The sequence below is a fragment of the Petaurus breviceps genome, unplaced genomic scaffold (assembly GCF_028583685.1).
Source record: "Petaurus breviceps papuanus isolate PSGF00001 unplaced genomic scaffold, PetGlider_PUasm1.0 37, whole genome shotgun sequence".
Taxonomy (NCBI): domain Eukaryota; kingdom Metazoa; phylum Chordata; class Mammalia; order Diprotodontia; family Petauridae; genus Petaurus; species Petaurus breviceps.
Genome location: NW_027186296.1, coordinates 58,875,296 through 58,897,258, shown reverse-complemented (window position 1 = coordinate 58,897,258; position 21,963 = coordinate 58,875,296). Strand labels below are relative to the sequence as shown.

General features: G+C 39.3%; 1 long non-coding RNA gene across 4 annotated transcripts in view; it reads left to right on the top strand.

Annotated features, from left to right (window-relative positions):
• The window catches only part of LOC138169232 (uncharacterized), a 30,646-nt gene extending 11,382 nt beyond the window's left edge, over nt 1–19,264 (top strand). For all 4 annotated transcript variants that reach the window (XR_011170300.1, XR_011170301.1, XR_011170299.1 and 1 more), the window contains 2 exons: nt 14,480–14,566; nt 18,888–19,264. This is a non-coding gene — a long non-coding RNA (uncharacterized lncRNA). The remainder of the gene's footprint in view (nt 1–14,479; nt 14,567–18,887) is intronic.
• The last annotated feature ends 2,699 nt before the right edge of the window (nt 19,265–21,963 follow it).

The window sequence follows — 21,963 nt, the reverse complement described above, 5'->3', positions numbered from 1 at the left end:
TCTCCTGTTTTCTCAGACTAGAAGCTGATCTGGAGATGTTCCGGAGAGGACCACCCCAGAACAGGCATGGGATTTTCCCAGGTCCGATCAAGTCCTGACAAGAATCCCTGACCAAATATTTAATTGGTCCTAAAGCAGGGATTCTTTTTTTGTACCATGAACTCCTTTGGCAGTTTGGTGAAGCCCATGGACCCCTTCTCAGAAAACTTTAACATATATAAAATAAATACACTGTATTTAAAAGGAAACCATTTGTATTGAAATACAGTTGTTAAAACATTACAAACCCCCCCCCCCCAAAACCCAAAAAACAAGTTCACCATACCCAGGTTTAGAACCTCTGTGCTTGATGCTCCTGGGCCTTATGTACATCCAAACTTCACACCCAGGGTGTAGACCTATCCCTTACTGAAAGAATGATTAACCTTCAATGGTATTTTGAAAAAATACAATGGGAGGGTTCATCCAGCTAAAGGAATCTTAAATTCCTGAGTTCTTATTTCCTAGCCAGGGGAGCTATGACTCAAAACTCCTGGGGCTTTTTTTTTGTTAAATCAACCTAACCACCTCCCGCCCTTAATTTGCCAGCCACAAGAGTGAGATTTACCTTCACCCTTGCAATACTAGTCATGTTCTGAGCTGTATTTTGTGATTTCCCCCACCTTCCAGGCTGTTCTTGCTGCTCATTTTCATCTGATTTTACTTGAGTAAAAATGTTGGGGTGGAGAGGTGGGGTACAGTTTGAGGGGCCATAGACCCCTCACCCTAGGAGGCCCTAAGCCCTGAGCTTCTCTAGGGTTGGCCCTAGATAAAGGACAAGAGAAATGATTGAGGAGAGATGAGGATCCTTACTCTTGAAAGGACCATCTTTTCAGTTGTGAAAAAAATACATGGTATTTACAGTGTTTCATAGCAACCCATCAACGAAAGAGAAAAAAAAAAGTTAGGTATAACTTGATATAAGGAGCTTCTCTCCAGTCTTCCACCAGTTCTCAATTCTAGATTCAGAGTTACTCTGTTTTTCCCAGGAGCCTGTGCGTTTGCAGGTAGCCTGGGGCTGTTTCTGAGGCAGAAAAGTTTTAAAAAACTGAGTTCTAGAGAGATGAGAGCAGGGGAAAACTAATAAGATTCCCTCTTGCTTTACCTCATGTCAGCTGTCATTTGCTGACATTTAGGGTTTCCCTTCTCTGCTGAAACAGCAGCCTTTGACAATTAAAGCAGCAGTATGCCTGGACATGATTTTTGTCCTTATGCCTGCCTTGGGCTCAGTATGGATTTTGCTTTTCTAGTCCCTTGAGATTGCATCCATCTATGCAAGAAGTAGCAATGTCACAACACTGATTTCTCAGTGTTACTAGTGACCCAGGCATCTACTGACAGCATCTTCCATGGCCACTCAAGGGGCAAGTAAATAACCCACCCTGCTGTGTTCAGAGCAGTCTGAGGTAGAGAATTTGGATATTTTACTAATCTGTAGAATGGTTTAAGTTTTGAGGCACTACTGTAGTTTTTGAACTCTTACATGTTGTAAGAGGAGGAGACTGAAACCCAATATAACAAGCTACTTAGAAGACTATTGTAATAGCTCAGGCATGAGGTGATTAAAAGACTGAGCTAGGGTTAGGAGGTAGCTGAATTCAAGAGGCGACAAAGAAAGCACTAACTAGTGCAGGGGTGGCAACCTTTGGCTTTCCTCACCCCTAAACTAACTTTCTTTTAATTTAATTTAAACGAATGAACATTTGCCTCATACGATAGGAGGTATCTCCAGACCAAACCTGTTACCATTCATTCAGAGGCTATGAGTTCTATTCAAAGGTAAAAGAAATTGTGATTTTATCACAGGTCAGAATGTAAACATGTTTGGAGTGAGCAGATATTTTAGATCAGGAAGTTCTTGCAGAAAAGATCAGACCTTTAATACTCTTCATGGAATATAACACAATTAAGGCGTGTGTTGTTTAGTCGTTTCAGTTGTGTCGGGGTTTTCCTGGCAAAGGTCCTAGAGTGGTTTGCCATTTTCTTCTCTACCTCATTTTATGGATGAGGACACTGAGGCAAACAGTTAAGTGACTTGTCCAGGGTCACATAGCTAGTATCCGAGACCAGATTTGAAATCAGGAAAATGTCTTCTTGACTCCTAGTTCGCTTCTCTTCTCCACTGTACCAACTAGCTATCCCAAGGCATGTAGTAGGTTTAAAAAAAATCCTCCCTCTTTATCAATGAATTGAATGGAAAATAGTGTTAGGCAATGGGGATACAAAAAAAAAAGAATCCCTGTTCTCAAGGGATATAGTTAGGAAAGCAGGACATGGAAGAATTTTTTAAAAAGACAAATTGGCATAACGCTAAGTGGCAAATTAGTGATGTAATTATCAAGAAGACCTAGGGGCAGTCTGGGAAAGATTATGCAAGATGTGACATTAGAAGTGCATGGAAAGACTTGCATGAAATAATGGAGAGCGAAATGAACAGAATCAAGAGAATATTATATACAATAATAGCAATATTGTTTTAAGAACAACTTTGAGTGAGTAATTTTTTTCTATTATAAACACCCGAATTAAGTATAAAGGACATGTGAAGAAAGATGTTGTCTGCATCTGGAGAAAGAACTAATAAATAGAAGTATGTTTAGAATTATATACACATATATGTACGTATACATACCACATATACATGTATACATACACTTATTTATGTCTAATGGTAGCCATCTCTAGGGTGGGAAGAGGGAGAAAAAAAGGGAAAGAAGAAATTTATGTGATAATTTTGTAGTATATTTCAAAAGAATAGTGAATTGTGCATAATAGATTTGCAGTTTCATGTGCAATCTTCTGTTTTTTATTGTACTATTTTATACGAATGCTTATTTTATTCCATAGATTAAAAAAATAAGTGCATGGCCAGGATTTAGACAAAGTGGGAAGAATGGAGAGTGCAAAGACTAGGAGAAGAAATAGACCTGGTTTGGGGAGCAGTGAATATATCTCAAGCAGGTGGAGCAGAATTCCTATATGTGGGCATAGGAGATGGGAAGTAATGGGACCTAACATTAGAGAGATAGCTTCTAGCTATAGTGTGGGGGAGCCACGGAGAATAAGCTAAGGGGTTTGTCTTTATCCTGTGGACAGTTAAAAGTTTTTGGAGAAGATGCATATCATATGTTTTAGGAAACTTGGTGTGATTTTGGAATGTAGGAGTGATTAGGTTGGGGAGAGGGGAAAATGGGTGCAGGAAGACAAGGCAGGAGACTGCTGTTGCAATAGTAGAAGCATGGGGTAATTGAAGACCCGGGCCAGTGTTAGTAGCAGTGTGAGTGGAAAGGGATAGCTTCACTGGATGTTGCAAAGAAAAGGATGAATAGACCTTCATTTCTACAAACATTTGTTTATTTTAGGATCTGATTAATCTTTTATTTTTTATTTATCTTATCTTATTTTGATGATATTTTTCATTTTTATATCACTTTCATTTCTAATTATATCCCACCCCTTGCCCAGTGATCCATTCATCCCTTGAAACAAAGATTAAAAAAGAGAAAAAAAATCAGTTCAGCAAAATAGTAATTGCTAACATTTATATAGTGCTTTATGGTTTGCAGAGTACTTTATATATATTTTCTCATTTTATCCACAACAACTTTATAAAGTAGATAAAATTAATATTATCACCATCTTACAGCTGAAGAAACTGATACTGAAAAAAAGGCTAAATGACTTGTCCAGGGTCATACACAGCTAGTAAGTTTCTATGTCAGGATTGGGAACATAGGTCTTCCTGACTCTGGGACCAGTGGTCTGTCTATTATGCCGCCACCTGCTTCTAAAACCATTCAACATGATCAATCATGTCTGAGATATAGCAATGCAATATTTCACACCCATATCTCTAATATCTGTAGAGAGGGGGAAGAAGTACATTTTCTCAACTTTTCTCCAAAAACAAACCTGTTTATTACAATTAAACACTTTCTCAACAATCATTGATGAAGAACCCCTTTTGTAAAAAGGCATGGTGATACTGAGAATACAAAAATGAAAGAAGATACAGTTTTTATCCTCAAGGAACTTATATTCCAGAAGAGAATGAAATTTTTATACAAACAACCATAATTCAAAGTACAAAATGATCAAGTGCAAATGAAGAGTGAAGGATCTTAGCAAAAAAGAGGTTATTTGTAGCTGAGGAAATCAGGCGTGGTTTCACGGAGCACATGGCATCTGAGAATGCTTGAAGGAAAATAATTTTGTCAGTTAGCATGCATCAGGGATCAGATGCATAAAGGTACCAAAGGTATGAGGATGTGAAGAGCAAGAGTGAAATCCTAATACCTTTGTTCCTGTGTTCCTGTACTATCAGTCACTAAATGTTCCAGTTTTTGTAAAGCACAAAGCACATGAAGGGAAGTACTGTGAAATAATCCCAGAGAGGTAGGGTTTATATTTTACATTTTTGGTGAAGAGCCACTGAAAATTGTTGAGTAGGCAAATGATGTGACTAGACCCTGCAATCAGAAGATTACTTTGTCAGTGGCATAAAGGTTGGATTGGAAGAAGGAAAAGCACTTAGGAGACTGTTACAGTAACCTGGATAAAAGGTGATAATGGCCTATGCTAAAGTGATATCAGTATAAGTGAAAGCAAGGGACAGAGAGAAGATATGTATCATCTACCAGACCTAGAATCTATTGGACTTGTCAGCTAATGATATGTGAGGTGTCCTAGAGGTGTTAGGAATGACTCACAGATTTTAAGCTTGGGTGATTGGGAGAATGGAGGTACCATCAACAGATATGGGAAAAGTAGGGAGAGGGGCAGAGGTAGGAGGGAGGATGATGAATTTGGTACATTTTCATTTTTGTCTTTGTGTGTTTTGCTGTGTGCTTGGCATGGTGTGTGGCGCAGAGCAGGTGATTAATATATATTTGTTGCATTGAATTGCATCAAATCAGGTGTTTTTTGATATATTGGCAAGACATCTAGGTAGAGTTCCCTAAGAGGCAACTGGAAATATAAGGGGGAAAAGAGGGCTAGAGATAGATTTGGGAGTTACATGCATGAAGGTGATACTTGAAACTATAGAAATGTATGAGATTGTTAAGAGAGAGAATGTAGGGAGTAGGGAAGAAAAGATAGCTGAGGTATATATTTTGTAGGGCTTCCCTCAAGACTTTGGCTTCCTCCCAAACAGGAAATCAATGGTTAGAAAAGGAGTGATTTAAGAAGTAGAAGGAAAACTAGGAGAGAACTGAGTAGCAGAAGTCAAGAAAGAGAATATCAAGGAAGAGGAGATGGTGGTCAATGGGTCCTTTAGATCAAGGATGATGAGGACTGAGAAGAAATGATGTATTTAATAATTATGAAGTCATTGGTGACTTTGGAGGGAGAATTTTCCATAGATTAGGCAGGATGGAAGTCACTGCAAGAGGCTGAGGAAGAAGTAGACAGTATGGAAGTGGAGGTAGTGAGGGTAGAATACTTTTCTAGATTAGCAGTGAAATCAATCAGTTAATAAATATCTATTAAGCACATATTAAGTGCCAGGGAATAGAGAGGAAAAGGGATGACAGCTTCAGGGAGAAGAGGTTCTAGTGTTGTTGAAATGACTAGCCATAGGGTCTAGACTGTCAATGTGGTTTTTAAGCCAGAACAGAACTGGTTTATGGGGGAGGTTGAAGGGCTGTAGGATATAAGAGCAAAAAGCTGTGTCAGAAGGTGTGAAGTGTGAGAAAGTTAAGAGGGTAGGACAAAGAGAAGAGAATTTCAGAGTTCAACATTTGGATTTTGAATAATTTCAAGGGATGAAGAGAATATATGACATCAGGGAGAATATATGATAGGTGGTGTGATACATATTAAAAATTGTTGTACTTGGATTTAGAAAGACTTGGGTTTAAATCCTGCCCCTAGAATTTACTGTGTGACCAAGATCGGATCATTTAATCTCTCTAAGCTTCAGTGTAAAATGGGGATACTAATACTTTTAGTGCTCACCTCAAAGGATTGTTGTGAGGCTTAAACAAGATGATATTTGTAAAACACTAGCTAATTTTAAAGTCCTAGATAAATGTCAGGTATTATTACTCTACAGTGTGGAGAACATTCCCATGGGTAGCAGAAATAGAATGAATATGGATGTTATAGGAATTAATTAGGTTATGAAATCGAGACTCACAAGGGATAGCAGGGTCATCAACATGAATATTGGTTGACAAGGATGATAGCTATAGGACTGGGAGGAAAGGAATTTTGTTTGAGGAAGTTGGGAGAATATTTTGGCTGTCACTAAAGCAGATAGCAGCCACAAGAAAAACGAGGTATAATCAGACGACCAGAGTTGGAAGGGAACTTTAATTTTATAGATGCAGAAATTGAGAACCTGGGAGTTTAAGTGACTTCTCCAATGTGTCTGGGGATAAGCATCAGTGGAGAGCAGAGAGTATGTCACCCCTTGTCTGGACTCCTTAGTAGGGGACATGAAGAAAAAGTGTCAGGAAGAAGTGTAGCTAGCAGTGAACATGGCAGAATGCTTAGGATATAGGAGGAACAGAATTGGGGTAGTGTAGGGTTTTGGAAGTCAATTCTAGAGACCATTTCAAGAAGCAGATGTTGATATCAAGGCTGCAAAAGAAATCAAGGAAAATGAGCACTGAGAAAAGGGCATTATGTTTGGTGATTAGGAGATCACTGGTAACTCCTTATCAGGACCAGATTGTAAAGGGGTAAGGAATAAATGGATAATGAGAAATTTAAAAGTGATCATTGACTGTTCTTCCAAGAAGTTTGGCTGTGAAAATAAAGAAAAAGATTTAGTGTTTGAAAGGTCAAAGGGAAAGGGTGGGGTTTATTTTGTTTCATTTTGTTTTGATTTTGGTTGTTTGTGAGCTAGGACAGATGCTAAGATGTAGGAACTGAGGAGATGGAAGGAAAACAGGACAAGAACTTAACTGGTGGGATTAGTCTTGGATCTACCTTTAAGATAGGAGGGAAAGAAGAAAGGATAGATGAAAATAGAGACACCTTTTGGAGTGGTGAGAAGGGCATAGTGACATTTTGAGGGTGAGAATACATATGGGGCATAGGAGGAAGGCCACATATTCATTGATTGAGAGTAGGCTCTTGAGACCACAGTGATCTGAACCTCAGTATTTTGGGACTGGCAAGAAGGGAGAAGGATTATATTCATATTTTAAAATTCACTGTCTCCTCAAAGTCAGCTTGCAAAGGATCGGTCAACCAACAAGTATTTATTAAGCGCTTATCGAAGACTTAGTTCAGTCCCGTATTCCATCTCTCTAACTTGAAATTCAGATCAGAAAGTATTTGTGGGAATGATTGAATTCGACTTTCTCTGGGCCCTACAAGTCACCCAAGATCCTATTACCCTACTGGCTCCTGAGAATTACTGTGGTCTGTCTCCAACTTTGGTCGATATTAGAATACAAATTGAGCACCACTAGCACTTGGGATAAGATTATATATTTGAGTGGGGGGGGACCTCATCTGTGACTAAGAAGGTAGGGTATTATACAAACTCAGTCACTGGGGCATCACCCTTTCAAAGACCCAATCGCTTACAAATTACTTCTGAATGAAAATGGGAATTTCTCTCTCTTCAAAAGACCCTCAAATTAGCATCTTTATTGGAATGGAGGAGCTAAAGATCTCCATTCTGCCGGTTGATTCAAAGCATACCTAACTCAAATTAGATTGGTACTCAAGAACTAAGGCAAAGACTAGTAAAGATTTAAGGCAACCTGTCTCACATTTAGCCATGCAGTCACAAAGATTTAGGTCTAGGAACATAACCTAAGCTCAATATCCCGTTCTCCTTCCCACATAGCCTCTTACAGATCCTGCCCTCCAAATGATGCAGCCCTAGATCCATTTCTTTTCCACAACTCATCTATTTGTTCCCATCCAGATATGCACAGCTGGCACCAATGAGATGAATGGATTACAGGAAAAGAGGGCAAAGGCAATGAGTTTGTACTGCAGGGCTAATAATGCTGACCTTTCAGGTTGAATTGTGATCATAAATACTGCTTTAAAAAGTCCCAAACTGTCCCTTGGCAGGAGCACTTTGCCAGACCCCCTAGTCTATTGAAATGCAATTGAAAATCCTAAGGCTATTGTGATCTACTTTGCAGTGGGAAGTAGGTGACAATGGAGAAATAATGGGAATGAGATTATCCTCTTTAATCTTTTATTTTTCTGCTTTCCTTTAAACAAAAGTGTTAAACACTACCAAGTGGGACAGTTTATTTCCTGATTCATTCCCTAGGTCTTTTTGGTCCAGAAGTTTGAGAGCTTTGTCTTTTGTATCCTCACCTTTAGAGGGGGCTGAATTGGGAAGCAAGGAAGTTCTCTGTTAGACAGAGAGACAGAGAGAGACAGAGGGAGACAGAGAGAGAGACAGAGAGAGAGAGAGAGACAGAGAGAGACAGAGAGAGAGACAGAGAGAGAGACAGAGACAGAGACACAGAGACAGAGAGAGAGACAGACAGACAGACAGAGACAGAGAGAGAGAGACAGAGACAGACAGAGACAGAGACAGACAGAGAGAGAGACAGAGACAGAGAGAGAAACAGACAGAGACAGAGACAGAGAGAGAGACAGAGACAGAGACAGAGAGACAGACAGAGATACACACAGAAACAGAGAGAGAAGGAGAATTGTGTCTTCTTTCTCCCCATTTAAGTGCCTGGCATTGCTGCGAATAGGAGGGTCACCCCAGAAACTGCCAAGATACTGATTGATTTTAAGGTTACTGTTGGTTGTTTGAGTTACTATTGGCAGTCAGCTCCACAGGTAGAGCTCGTATTAATTTTTTGTGTGTGTGAATTTCACAATAAGCCTTTCACAATTAGGCTTCCTGGGTGGTCTTATGACATCACACTCAGTACTGAGTTCTGATTTCTTTTCCTGTGGGTCAAAGAGGGTTGCAAAGGCTACTAAAATAATGAATTTGGGGTGTGGTAGATAAACCCAAGTTTGTGAGTGGAGATCTATGAGGAAGGAAGCACTTTCAGATGATTTTCAGGGTGGAGATCTTGGGAAACTGGAGAAGCTACTCAGATACAGGGTAGGGTTCTATGATCTAAAGGTGTGTGAGGAAAGAAAGTGGGAGGGAAATCGAGGAGAGAAAACATGAGGGCAGATTCTTCTCTTTATTTCTCATCAACCCATTCCTTCTCTTAGCTCTTCTAACAATTTCTTCTACAATTAAAGCCTTTTGTATTGCAACTGCCTTTCACTTCAGTTAGAACTCTCATTTTCCCTTGTCTCCCTGATAATGGGGAAGCTCTTTGTGAGAGGCATGTTCATTCAATGAGTTCTAAGGAAGCATGCCCTAGCCACTGACTTTAAAGAAGTTCCAGAGAAGTGAACAGATATTCTTGCATTTTCTTGGCCACTGACTATGAGGTCAGTTTATTTGGGTTTTTATTTGTGGAGAAAAGTTTTGAGAATAGACACCTGATACCATTAAAAACAACACCACAACACCCCACAATACATAATCAATTAGCTGGTGTACTTTGAAGATAAGCTGTGAGGGTGGATGCTTATTACCTGTCCACAACATTTTCTTCATTTGGTCAATCTGACTCCAAGAATGCTTGGAGGTGTATTATTATGAGATAAAGAGACGTGTCTCAGACTGCTTGGGGAACAATCTAGATTGATTTTCAATAAGATCTTGGATTTGACCTATGACTTTTGTGTTACAAAGGATCAGTGATTGCAACTCAGGTTATATTACAGGTCAATCTAACTTTTTGGGAATGAAATTTTCAATATAAGGCAGGGTATCTTAATCTTTTCTGTGTGTGTCAAGGACTCCTTTGACAGTCTGGCAAAGCCTATGGATTTCTTAGAGTAAAATTTTTAAATGCATAAAATTAAAAAAAATGTAGGATTACAAAGGAAACCAATTATGTTGAAATACAATTATCAAAACAACAACAATAACTTCCTAGTCCCCAGTTTAAGGAACCTCTGATTTAAAGGATAATTTTCAAACAGCAAACTAGGTCAATATAAGATTAAATTTCAATAGCAAATTGAAATGCCATAAATAAGGTTGACATAATGATATTTACTGATTCAAGAAGAACTCTGTCTTTAGAGTACACATGTACAGTGCTTCATGTTCATATGACCTACTGTGTATCCAATCAAATTCACTTGGTATAGAAATCTCACCTTAGGAATTTCTGCACATTATGGTGCTTATGTATGTAGCTTAAATGTTGCATACCTTTGAGCTTATGGTTTGTACACACATATCTAGGAAGATGCATAGAAAACTAATTAACTACCCCAAGCTCCCCAAAAGGTCGAAAATGAAACCCTACAGCTGCGTTGGCAATGCTAGGATAAGAGGAATCTCACAGCTCCAGCACAGCTGGCACTATTTACAAGGGGGAGGGGTGATGGGATACAGCAATTAACTCCCTGGGGTGGGGTGGGGTGGGGTGGGATGAGGAGGAGGAGGAGGAGGGAGACTGGAGTTTCAAGTCACAATAAACAGAATTGGAACTCTCCAACTCTCCCCTTGAGCTCAGTGAAATGGGGGGGGAGGGGAAAGGGAGGAGAGAAGAACACAAGAGTTCAAAGGAATTATTTGCAGCCACCTGTTACTAAGGAGCAGGAATTGGCCATGCACTCTTGGAGGAAGAGGAGGAGGAGGGGCAGAGGAAAAAGAATCTTACAATAGGGTAGCAGGAATGAAATAATCCCTTTGGCAAAATGGAGAGCCGTACATTCACAGGGTATATACCATATAGTTGTGAAAATTGTCACCAGGATGAATGATGTCACTTAGATAAAAATCCTTTCCAATTTTTGTAGTAGATTTGAAATAAAAAACAATAATTCTACTACATGCCAAGTAGACCTTTGGTGAGGCATAATTTGAATTTCCTTGGGAATTTCAGAGTTTTTCATTCTTTTTAGGGCATTAGAACATAATAAAAAAATTACTAGCATTTATATGATGCTTATTATGTGTCAGGAGCTGTGACAAGTGTTTTATAATTATTATTTTATCTGATCCTCACAACAAACTAGGGAGGTGAGTGCTATTATTATCCCCATTTTACAGATGAGGAAACTGGGGCAAAGTGACTTGTCTAGGGTCACATATTAGTAAGAGTCTGAGGCTGTATTTGAATTCAGGTGCTGCTGACTCCAAAAATAGTAATTGTAACATCTTGTACTTATGTACCATTAAAAATTCCTTCCTTCCTCCCTCCCTCCCTCCTTCCCTTCCTTCCTTCCTTCCTTCCTTCCTTCCTTCCTTCCTTCCTTCCTTCCTTCCTTCCTTCCTTCCTTCCTTCCTTCCTTCCTTCCTTTCTTCCTTCCTTCCTTCTTGTTTTCCCTTTCTCACACTGGTTGAAAATGCTGGGGCTACTGATAGGCTCATTCAACTACTGATCAAGAAGGGAGCTTTGATTTGTTCTGTTTTTGATCTGGGTTGAGTGTCTTTCCTTAGAAACCCTAGCGATTTCCTGATTTTAGTACCATATCAGTACAAACTTAGTCTGGATACCAATGTGCATAGGCCATTGCAACTCAGAACTTCTAAGCTTAAGAGATCCTCTAGCTTTAGCTTCCTTGGCAATAAGGAGAATAAGTATATGCCAGCTTCTTTACTTTTGAAAGCATTTTCCTTATACTGCTCTATTTTATATAGAGTAGTAGGCAAGACATAGGGAGAGATGAAATAAGAACAAAGTATTGATAGAAATTCTTTCAGAAATGTTTTCCATATATCCTTCCCCTTTCCTGTAGCCTTCATCTTGCTCACACCAGCCCTTAACTGAAAGACAGTGGGATCCAAACTGATCACATCTTACCTAAACTGGCTGCTGCATCTAATATCCTCAAGCTAGAATTGGTGAGACACATCCTACTTTTGGAGCAGCAAGCATGTGGATGCCCCAAACAATGCTTACACACTTTGCAAATCACTCCTTTTGATAAGAGCTGCGAATACCGTTATGTCTGTTTTTCTTTCTTTGCCTTACATATCTCAGGTTAGGATTTACACAGTGGGTACTTAGGAGACACAGTTCAAATTTAACATGCTTCATCTTCATCTTCAGTGGTGGGATTTCTGTGGGCAGGAGATGCAAGCAACTGTGTGACTTGGATCAAATGCTCTAGTCTTTGCTCAGTTGGAAATGTCTTCTTCCTGACACATAGAAGCTGTCTAAGAATCCTGCTTCTGGGATTAGCAATTACTCATCCAGGGGGCTAGATATTTCAAATTGCTGATTTTCTATGCTGATTTTTTTTTGTCATAGATCATAGAACCTTGCTGTTGGAACAGACCTCAGAGGTCATTGGAGACAGTCTCTGTTTAAATGCATTAAGTGTCATAAATTTATCAGTTAGCTCATTTCATTTTTTGGACTTTACTAATTGTTAGGAAGTTTTGTGGTATGTTGAGTCAAAGTTTGCCTCCCTGTTAACTTACACCTATTGATCCCAATTCTTCTTCAGAAGCCAAGCCAAATAAGTCTAATTTGATAGCCTTCAAATACTTGAAGTCAGGCATCGTATTTCTCCTAATTATGCTCTTTCATTTTGTATGAACTGTGCTCTTCGGTAGTTCGAATACCACCATCCTCACTAGCTGGTGACTTGTTCTAGGCAGTGGATTCACCTGAAATTAATGAGCAAGTGACATTTCCTGAAGGTCAGAGACACAGTAGTGAGAGAAAAAAAAGTTTTGCCAACTAGGCTAGCTTTTCTTTCTAACACTCAAGCAGACTGAAGGATTTCCTCACTGTCCATAGAAAGTTTGACTTTCTACCTTTACTTTCACCTTTCCCATATTAGCTTTGCCCGGGGTGTATTTGTACATTGGTGTCACCTTGGATAGCAAGAGCTGTAGCTCTTAGTCTAGGGAAAAGCCAGACCACATGTTAGGCTTCTGTTACCACACTTCCCCCATCAATAAACATTTGCCCAGCCTTCTCCAGTCCTGAGATGGGAGGCCTGCTTCCCCCACATCAAACACCCAGAACAACAAGCCCAATCATGATCTCATTCTCACCTCCTTGGAGGGTTAGTGGAAAAGGGAGATAAACTGCTTTACTCCTGGTAAACAAAGCATGGCTGCCTAGTGAGTTTAAAGGTCAAGAAGGAGAACAAGACCAAATATTCTCAGGGCTAGGACAGCTCCAGGGGCTATTTGCTGAGAGGCCTCCTCACCTAAATGTTTCTATAGGTTTCTTACTGCAAGTTATTAATGTTGCCTTTTAATCCATCTTGCTCTAAAAAGTCATTGGTGAGTTTTGTCCTTTTGGTTTCTGGACACTTTTGTTGAACTTTTTGTTATTGTTATTTAATAACATTAATAAAGCATGATTATATGTGTGTTGTATTTGTGTGTGTGTATATATATATATATATATGTATGTATATCTAAAGAAATATACACAGCTAAATGGTGCAGTGGATAGAGTGTTGCCGGGAATAGAATCGGGAAGATCTAAGTTCAAATTTGACCTCAGATAAGTACTAGTTGTATGACCCAGGGCAAGTCACCCAACCTTGTTTGCCTCAGTTTCCTTATCTGTAAAATGAGTTGGAGAAAGAAATGGCAAACCACTCTAGAATCTTTGCCAAGGAAACCCCAAATGGGGTCACAAAGAATTGAATATGGCTGAACAACCAAACAACAACATATAGATTTCTTCAACTTTCTAGTCAAATAGAAACCAATTGCAGGAAATAGAAGCCTCTAACATTAAACTCTTACATTAATCTTTTCTTGGAATGAAAATGAAGTTCATCTCTGAATTAGAAATACCTGTCTTGCTTCAAATACAAAAACCCTGACATCTCTAAAAGGGGGCTATAGCCTAACAGAATCTTAACAATACAATAAAATGTGCTGTAACAAAACACAGAGATATTAGGCAATGGAAAAGGAAATGTTCCCCTTTTTTCCAGCTAAGACTTAAAAGTGAGGTAAGAAGCATTTGAGGCAGAGAGACCCAAGAAGACAGTTCCAGGAGACAGAATTGGCAGAGGAAGAAGGTTCTGGGGTTGATCAGTCCTCCTGCTGCATAGGGAAACTACTGGCAATTCATCAAAGGAATCTATGCATAGGATTGGTAGGTGGTTCCCTGAAGCTTCAGGAGGGCAGGTTCGAGGGAAGTTGTTTAAAAAAAAAAAAAAAGGAAGAGCTCCAGCTATTCCAGATTTCTTCTCCTAGGTAAAAGAAATGTATAAAAAGTGCTAGAATTAGTTGTGTGCTTTCTTTGGGGTTCTTGTTTCCTGTTCTGTCTCAGTTGGGGTCAAAAAGTCCGGTGTGTGAAAATAAGCCACCAAGTAAAGATGCTGAGTGCTTGGTAGTCTTCAAAGAATCCTAGGTGAGGTGTGAGCTAGGGGCTAATATTAGTTCTTTATCTAAACAGGTTCACTCCATTCATCCTTTCCTTCTTCTGTTTTTTTAAAGGAATTTCTCCATGAAGTGTTCAGTGATATCAGTTGAAAGAAACAGTTGAAAGAAAACAGCCTATATGGAAATTCAAGTGGTTTTAGAGTGAGTAATAATAATTACTATTATGATAGGTTTTGCTGGCTGAGTCTTCTCTGTAGGGGAGTGTTTACAAATTAAACACACTATAAAATATTCAGCCCCTTGCCATAGTTACAGTTGATTTGCATAATCCCCCTGTTCAGACTCTGGGGTGAGCTATTCCCTAATTAATTATTTAATTCCCATTTTCATAAAGGCAAAGGATGAGTGGTGTATAGAAATTGGTGTGCCCACCTCACTCACACCAAAGCTGCAGTCATGCCAGGCTACTAGCACTAGGGGCTTGTTTCATAGTTAGGACTATCTACCTTTCCGATCTGTGTTCCTTCCTGTTCATTTTCCCAAAATGACTAATCTTAGATTTGGCTGATGACTGAAGTGATACTGACCTCCCTGTAACCTAAAATTCCATTATTCTATCACAACCCCCAATACCACACACAGATTGGCCACTAAGGAATCATTTAGCCTGTCCAACATGGCTTTATAAGGACATTTTCAAGTCCTTCTGTAATCTGGATTGGTTAATGTCTCCAAAAGTTAATATATTTTCCCGTTACCTCATTTTGTATGTGTGTGTTTTTCCATGTGGCAAAACATTAGTTTTATCCTTCAGTCATTTCCATTGAGCTAAAAATCTATTTTTTTTTTTAGTTTATTTTCAGACTCACCCATGACACTGTCACTATAGCTCTGGGAATAACAGCACAGCTGGTAGAAAGGGTAGATGGATTTCCTTTTTTTTTTTTTAAATCACTAGGTGAAGGGGCACATTTATATTGGCAGATTTGGGCTAGCCGCAGGTCATTTTGCCTTCTGTGCTCATATTCCCCTGGGAGAGCTGGAAACACAAGCTTGGTGTTAGTCCATAAAAAAGAAACATTATTTTAAAATTGATGCTTATGAAGCATTCCATTGTGGATTATGAGTATTTTCAGGTTGTTCTAGTTTTTTTTTGGGGGGGGGTCATGCCTTTGGGTAGGGCCCCTGAGTGTGAAGGACAATGTTCATTAGTCAATGTCAGGATGATTTTCTTCATAAATCACCGAAGAAAATCCTAAGTAACACTGTTGACTAGGAGGCTGCTCCAGGTCAACTCAGAAGCACAACATATAATGCAAAATAGGAGAAAAATCATTCTTAGAATGGATGTAGTTTGTACTTGTATATGTATGCTAAGTACCACAACATGGTGTTGTGGAAGGTCTACTGGTTATAGAGTCAGAAGACCTGAGTTCATATTCTTTTTTAAATGGTTGCTCTGAATTGATTTCTACCTGTTGTTGCCAGAGATTTTCCTTGGGCCACAGGGGTAATCCCTTTTCTTACTAACCATGGGCTACAGGCTCTCAATCCTTGTTTATTCCAATTCCTCACCCCTGCGCTGGCTTCTCTTGGCCCCCTACTCAGCAATGGCCAAACTGTCCACCATTCCAACTCATTCCCTATCATCATCTTTATACCTCTTCACTGTCAGATTCCACTGCCCCTTTATCCATTCCTGCAATTAGGCTGGTAGTAAAAGTCACACTAAACACAAAACAACCTCAGCAGGACCTTACTACCACTTGAAAATATTTTTATTTACCACCTGTGTACTTCCCAGAGTAACCATTCTAAAACTTCTTTCCTTTCAAGCGTCCAATCTCCATGCTCTTAGCCAATGACCACACTTCATACTTTGCTGCAAGTCTTAAGGCTATTCCCTCACTCCTCACCTCAAAACTTCTGCATCTTCCCTCACTTGTCCTTTCTCTTTTCCTCCCTCCTGTCACTAAGGAGGCCCTCCTTCTGTCCAAGGTTCACTTCCCAGCCACTTATTCAATCCCATAATCTCTTATTTCAACATCTTAGTCAGTTGGCTCTTCTCATTCTATGTATTATTATAGTTTTGCACTTAAGTTTCAAATTCTTCTTCATTCACATATGTTATAAACACCCTATTGACTATAAGCCTCTGAGGATAAGAAATATAGATGATAGATATCCTAAAACACAGTGCTTAATGCACTGTACTAAGCACAGGGGAGTAAATACAAGCAAGCAAGATACTACCCTCAGGTAACTTACGGTTCAATGGTGAAAGCCAACACATAAAGGAATCTTGGAAAGTTAGAGAGGGTACTTGGGCTGGGACACAATGAGGAGATTGTGGAAAGTGGTAGAGGCCTGGGGCTTGGCTGAGATAAAATAAAAAGCATCTTGGGGTGGAGGTGGGGTGTGGGGACCCAAGGGTAGACTCCCAAGTTTTAGGCGTATATACACATACAGGCACATTCATACACATATATGTTTCTATATGTATATGTACATATAATACATGTATGTGTGTGTATTTCTATCCCACATGGTAACTAGTAAAATATTTAGCACATAACAGTCTGTTGGCCATTATTAAGTAAAACTGTGAATAAGAGACAGATTTTCTTGGTGCTCTTCCACTTCTGTAGAAAGCACTCCCCTATTCTCTTCTAGTGTCCCCCTTTATTTTGCTGCCATCTTCACCTTCAGCCTCCTCCAGCCACCATGACCTAAAAAGCTTCTCCTTGTTCTCTATCTCCTCTCATATCAGAAGTTCTCTCCTTCACTTAAAGTCTTGCTGTTTGTTATCCACAATAGGTGGTAAAGAGTTAATCAGATATGCTAATCAGTGTCACTACTCCTTCCAGATAAACTAATGAATTTACTTAATTAAAATGCTCATATTGCTAAGGACTGTTCTTAAGGAAGGACCCTTAAGGTGGAAGAATTCTATGGAGGGCTATAGGGAAAATCTTTAGGGAGGGAGGTTGGAGGGATCTCTCAGTCTCTTCAGTTAGGAATGGAGTATTCTTCGCTGATGAATTGTCTTTTCACAGACAGTTTCCCTAGTGTTGAATAGGAAATACAGGGCTTGGGATAAAAGAAGCAGTTTTACTTTGGGGGAGATAGAAAAGGACCTACAAAGGTTGGGGAACTGAATGGCTTTAGGTTACAAACAGGATTTGGAGTACTGTTCTTGGGTCTTTAGGGTCTTAGATACCATTATTTTCGGAGGGTAGAACATACAGTTCTGTTGTTTTAGCTTACCATTTCTGGGAAGAGGAAAACGCTTTTCCCAAACTGGAGGTCAGTGTATATTGAGAAGAATCTGCTAGCACTTTGTCTTGTCTCTGGAGTACAGCTATCTCAAGCTGCCCCCTCCTCCACCCTCTTGCTCAGAAGTAAATATTCTTTTTCTGTGAAGCTTGACTTAATTTCTTCTTGCTGAACTCTATTATCATGGAAGATATATTTGGTTGCTGAAGAAAACCCAAGACTGCTCACTGCATTTCTTTTGGCAAATGTGTTCTGGATAAGGAATGTAGAGAATTTCCTTTTCCATCAAGCAAGATCATCTGGCTTGGGCCTGGCTGATTCCCAAGAGCACAGCGGATACAGCTGGAGTAGGGCAGGTCCACTTTGACTGCTGAGGTAGGAGGTTCCTACACTGTTCAATTTTCCCTCCTGTGAGAAAGCCAAAATGTAACAGACTGGTTCGTGTTAAGGAATAGCAAACATTCAACCATTGCTTGATGAGAGTGAATCTCTGAGGAGAGATGTCTTATTTGGGGTGGAGAGTGAAGCAGAGCCAGGGTGTAAATTGAAGAATTAAGGGAGATACAACCTTTGGATACTCCTCCCTCCATTAAATGTTTTAATCCTTGAACTCCTCAGGGATGTGATCTGACAGATTCTTGATAGCTCTTGGCTATATTGTTAAGTTGGTCTCTAGATCAATACATTATTTTTCTATCCTAGTGCAGAAAAACCAGACACAACAAGAATGAGAAGTCAGTTTAGTTTGGGGTTCAGGTTGCTTTCTGTTTGTTAGAGCTTACATTTGCTAGGTAAATGATGCCTCCCCAAAGGCAGCTCCTCCTTAAAGTCTTTCTTTGGAAAGAAAAATGAGTAAAGCTTAGGTTCACAGAAATGATTTGGTAACAGAGGGATACCTCCAGCTCACTAGGCTGCATTCCCACAAACCAATTTTTGTATTGACAAGAACAAGGGAGGGGTGGGTATAAGTTGGAACTCTGTGTTTTGATAGAACACAGAAATGGTTCCATTGCTAAATTGTTACACAAAGCATCCGTCAGTTCTTTCAGGAGGCTGGCCTGAGAAGTCACATAATCTTATATTTGTAGGGTTGGGTGGGAGAAAGGGAGGGGGCAGAGGGGAGGACTCTGAGATTTCTAGCTATGGTACTGCCCTTCTCATTTCTCCTATTTACAATACATGGCAGTATTCCTCATTAATATTGATCTTAAACCCATTTAAGTAGGAACTTTTCTTATCTTTCCAGGACAATTAGCAAAACCCATCATCAAATGATACCACAGATTTGGTTTCTGGAGTGATTTGCATATACTGGCCCGGGATGTTTTACTAGGATCTTAATCCTGATCAGCCTTTCCATCGACATCATGCCTGTTCCTCAACATACCTCATTAAAAGGGAGTTTCATCAAGAAAATATTGCATTCCCTGATGTTTGTTTTACAAGAGACAAAATCACAGTATTGATGCTTTTAAAAAATTTGCATTTTGAAAACAAGGGCTTCTAACTTCAGAATCATTAATTCGGCTGTAATGCACCCTGTAATTGAAAAGAGCTTGTTACTCATCCTGTGTTTCATTATCATCAGAATATATTAAATACTGTTGTCATGGATGCTGTTAAGCTGTTTGCGTCTGTCTGGCTGTATTACAGTTCTTAAGCTATTAAACCTCGAAGGCTCTTTCATATGACCTGTGCAAAATTCATGGAGTGAAGACTCCTGTTTAGACCTTCTCAGAAGGGAGGTTTTACACATGGTGAAACCTTGATTACTATCAGATTAGTGGGAACTCATCATTTCAAGTCAGGATCACTAAACCTAACTGAATACCATGCAATACAGGCATTCTCCTAATGAATAAAGCCTTAGACTAGTCCCATGCATTATTTACCCAAGTATGCTTAGTATTATTGTAGTAATTTAAGGCAATTTGTTACAGGGACAGCTCTGGCTGATTTCGATCAATAGGAATGAAACCCAAAATCCAGTCTGAATAGTGGTCCTAGTCTTCACAATTAGATCTTTCTAAGCCAGGGAATTTTCTTTTCCTTTCTTTTCTCTTCCTTTTTCTTCTCCTTCCTCTCCTCTCCTTTATCTCTTTCTTTCGTCCTTTCTGTCCTTGCCTTTTTTCTTTCTTTTCTCTCTCACTTTTCTTCCTTTTTCTTTCTTTTTTCCTTCCTTCCCTCCCCTCTCCCTCCTTCCCTTCTAAGCCTGGCACTTTAATAGATAATTCGTAATAAAAGTCTTTTCAATAGTATCATTAGTTATCAAGACACAGGGGGATACTTTTGGGAATTTTTCTTCCAGCTTCCTCTCCAGAAAACAACGTTTCACTCTTGTGGAAAGGAAGTAATATTGAAACAAAGTGAACCCACAGAATCTCATTTGTGTAACTCCAGAGGGCAGAAAAATCAGAGCCACTTTTTTGGAGATTTCAGTTCCCAGTCTATTGGAATTATTCAGTGGCTACTTTGTACTGATCACTCAATTAGGCCCTTTGGGGACCACAAAGCACATGGTTCCTGACCTCAAGGGACTTAGAGTCTTTTGGGGTAGATACAATTTAAAAGTGTGATAATATAACCTTATATTATTACATCATTATTAGAAGCATGTAATAAAATGACAATAGTTGATTCTTATAGTGATTCAAAAGTTGCAATGAAGTTTTAAGCAATTAAAGCTTTTAAAGTTTTAATAGCTTAAAACTGCTCTAAGATTTGGGAGATACCCTGTGGTTCTTTAAAGTTTAAAATCTATTTGCATTTGTATTGTTGTAAAGCTTGACTGAAATCATATAAGGTAGGTACTGAAGGCTTTATTATCCCTGTCATGCCTCTGTGGAAACTGAAGTGTATAGAGGTTTATATGGCTTCCCTGCCTCCCACAGATAGAGTTGGTGATGGTTTTTAAACCCTTGTTTGCCCAACTCCAAGTCTGGTACTCTTCTTTAGTTGTTAGACAATATTAAGTATACAAAGATATTAACATCTTCAAGTCCAGTGGAACTGGTTTTGTGGACCTTCCATGTAGAAAACAAATGCCAAAGTTATCAATGCCAGTAGTCCTTTATAACTTGGCCATTTGCCACTGGCAAACTGATCAACTTCACATCAATCTACACCCCCCCTCCCCACCCTGTGCTTTGCTACCATATCAGTTGCTAAGATGGTATGTTTGATTAGCCTGGCTATGCTCCAGAGCTCCTTGTAACACTGACTGTGGCTCTCACGTTCACACTGTGTAGAGAGAGTTACACTCTCCACATATTGCAAATGCTGAAATTGACAGAAGTGACATTTATTATAAAACATGTAATTCACTTTATTACATTGCCCAACCAACCAGCTATGAATTCTTTCCAAAATAAAGCCTAGAATGGAATTAATTTAGCAAATAAATTTTGATATAATTTCCTTTGTTAGTCTTTAGCCTGTCATGAATTCAGGGATAAGGGGGGTGATTTACCTTGCTAATTGGCTTGTAAGAGTCTTAGAGCTCTATTCTTTTTTGAAGTTTGCCGTCTTGTGTTGGTAGATGTGATTTAAAAAATTATCCTTTAACAGCTAAATAGAGTTCTAAGTGCAGTGTAAAGAATATCCTAGTTTAAGTTATCCCTCTCCCTCCCACACCTTCCCCAACTTAAGGGAGGTTACATTTAGGTTTAGGATATGAACTCCCCGCCCCCCCCCCCCCCAAGCATCTGGTAAGGAGGGGGAAGGTGGAGATAGAGCTCTTTAAGAAAAGGTCAAGGGAAGAATGGCTAGAGGAAGTTGGGTAATGGGGAAATGCAGAATGGGAATTGATATCAGATAGGAGGGGGCTTAGTGAATCAAATGGGCAATAGAAGGGGAATTTCTGTTCATATAAGAGTACTATCTTAATTTCATGTAAGCCATGCATATTAACATCTCTTATTTTTTATTTATCATAGCCTAGTACTATAGCCCTACAGATTATAAACTAGGTTGTCCTACTTGATGAATTGACTCTAGATCTAATGTTACACACACACACACATACATGCCCACTCCTTTTGAAGGTAGATCAAGATTGAATTAATAAAAAAAAGATTGAATTGAATTATTCAAAGGTAGTGGAGATTGAATTATCCTTCCTTATCCCTGTATCATAGTGATTACTACTATATAGAATGTGGATTCAACTAGTTGAGTTTTTTCCTTGGGTCTTTCCCATTTTGTGTTTACTTTTTTGGAGCAGGTCACTGAGATTAGGCTTAGTGGTGACCTTGTGAGTTCCAGATGTCCAGAGGTTCATCAGTTTCAGTTGACTGGCAACAAGAGGGAGTTTCTTTACTGAA